Here is a 2,359-nt window from a genome sequence, read left to right on the forward strand (position 1 = left end):
TCAGTCCTGGGCACTCGGAGGGAGGTGAGACCCAGCAGCCCCTGACCCACCACCTGGGCACTGCCCAGAGCCCTCCGTAAAGAGAGGTGAGGAGGTAGAGAACCCAGCAGGGTTGGGGGAGCTATCCTATACCCCTGGAGGGTGGCTCAGTTGAAGGTTGGGGAACCGAAGGACCTTCAGAGTCTGCCTAGGCTGAGCAGCTCCCTACCACAGGGCTTGGGCTCCAGCCTCTGCCTCATCAGTGACCCAGAGCTAGGCCCCCATGTGAGAGAAGAGCCGCCTGCCAGGCTGGGGGCTAAAGGATGTGCTGGGACCAGGGTAATGCACCCACCGCCTAACAGCCCCCCCCCCCATGAGCTGACCACCACTCCAAGAGCAGCATGGGGGTCTGGCTGGCCCTGCCCCCAGCTCTGCTGAGATGGATGCCTGCTGACAGCTGGGGCTATTTTGGGCCTGTTGGCTCAGCGCTGGGGACAGCCAGAGGGGCACTGACACCTGACTCCAGGAAAGAATTTCCCCTGGAGTGCGGGAAGCCCACAGGGGGTCTAAGGTGAGGCACAGGCAGCCTTAGGGAGCTGCCCTTGGAAGTCTGTTCTGGAAGGGCATGGAGGGGTTGGAAAGCAGGTCACCACTGGAGTCCATGCTGTTGGGGTGATGGGAGAGAAGGGGAAGGCAGCTGCAGATCTGTCAGGCTCTGCAGGCCTACTCTCACTCTGGGCTCTCCCTGAGAGAGCTGCCAGGGTCCCTGGAGGGCCAGAGAGTGGCAAGTTCTGTAAAGTTAGGGTAGAAGGGCCATGAAGGGGGCTGAGAATGTCTACCCCAGGTGTGTGTGTGTGTGTCCTGAGCCCACCACAGGGCCAGAGAGAGGCACTTTTCTGGCAGGCTGGAGGTAGAGGTCTCCCCTTCCTGAGGAGGCACCTGAAATGCCCACAGTGTCTGTATGTCCTGCAGCCTCCAATCCAGAATGTGCCAGGGTGGATTTCCTGGGAGTCCCTGGGGAGGCTTTGGGTGGGTCTTCTTCCCCCTCCCAGCCTGGCTGGTGTTTCTTCATCTGTGATATGAAGAAACCACCAAGAAAGGAGAGCAGCTCCCTTGTCCTCTCTGGCCTCAGGCCTGCTGACTGATGGGGATGGTTGCTTGATAGGGGCGCCAAGACCTTCCTTCTGACCTATCGCCTGCTCATGGGCCTGCCACCACATGGCTATATGCTGATGGTGGGAATGAAGGCCCTGGGGCCTCAGCACTGTTCCTGGTGGCCTAGGGGGACTATAGGGTCTCCATTCAATATTGCCAGGTTAGGCTCTGGGCACCTGCCAAAGGCTGGGAGCTCCCTTCCCCACTCCTGGGTCTTCTGGAGCAGAGTGGCTGCCTATAAGTGCTGCCTCATGTGTCATTCTACTGTCACTGGCTGGACCAGCTGAAGGCTGGGGAGAGAGGATGCCACATTTTGCTTAGAGGGAACCCAGACTGACCACATGGTTTGGGGGACTGCTGAGGAGAGCTCAGGGTATGTGGAAAGTTGATGTCAAAGTAGCCCCTTGAGACCTAGGAGGTGCTGGTGGAGGATAGCTCTACAAGAGGCTAAACTCAGTCACTTGTCACCACTGTAGGTGGCCCCCTGCCCAAGTTCTCTCCAGCCCCAGAGTCATGCTGTGGGTGGAGGGTGGCTGGAGGTAGAGGTGCTGACTGCACAGTGAGTCAGCAGACTGGCACCAGCTGAGTGCAGCCTAGCCCTGCTCTGGGCTCAGGCTCCACAAGGGGATTAAGATGGATTAGTTACCTGAATCACAGGACCAGGAGCTGGAGGGCCCTGGGAACATCAACCTAGGTCAGCCCACAGTGAGCAGCCCAGGCCCAGAGATGGAGGCTCTGGCCTTAGGGAAGGTATGGTGAGGTGCCCTGGGGGATAGTCGTATCTGCCCAGGGATGGAGGCAGTCAAAGCATGTCATGCCTGTGGGGTCCACTCACACTTGCTATTCTTATGGAAGAGCCAAGTCTTGTCTCAACACACCTGTACTGGGGGCTGGCCAGCTGGGTCTCAGCCTGGGGTGGGGTGCTCAGCTGGGGCATCACCTGAGGCTGTTGGTACTGATGGTGCCCAAGAAGACCCAGGTGTCCAATCCCATTCCTGTAGTGTGTCCAGCTGGTCAGTGGCAGCTGAGCACTCTGGAGTGACCAAGTCACTGGCAATACCCTTGCCAGGTTGTGTTCAGCTGGCCCTGCCCTGCTGGTCTCAGCTGGGAGGTTTCTAGCTCTTCCAGGTGGATGTTTCAGGCATTGCCAACTCCAGGCTACAGGGATCTTCCAGCTGTCCTCCCCATCTATGCCACTGCCCTGGCCCTCCCCACTGGGATCCTG

The sequence above is a fragment of the Otolemur garnettii genome, unplaced genomic scaffold, assembly GCF_000181295.1.
Source record: "Otolemur garnettii isolate 467f Iridium unplaced genomic scaffold, OtoGar3 scaffold00285, whole genome shotgun sequence".
Taxonomy (NCBI): Eukaryota; Metazoa; Chordata; class Mammalia; order Primates; family Galagidae; genus Otolemur; species Otolemur garnettii.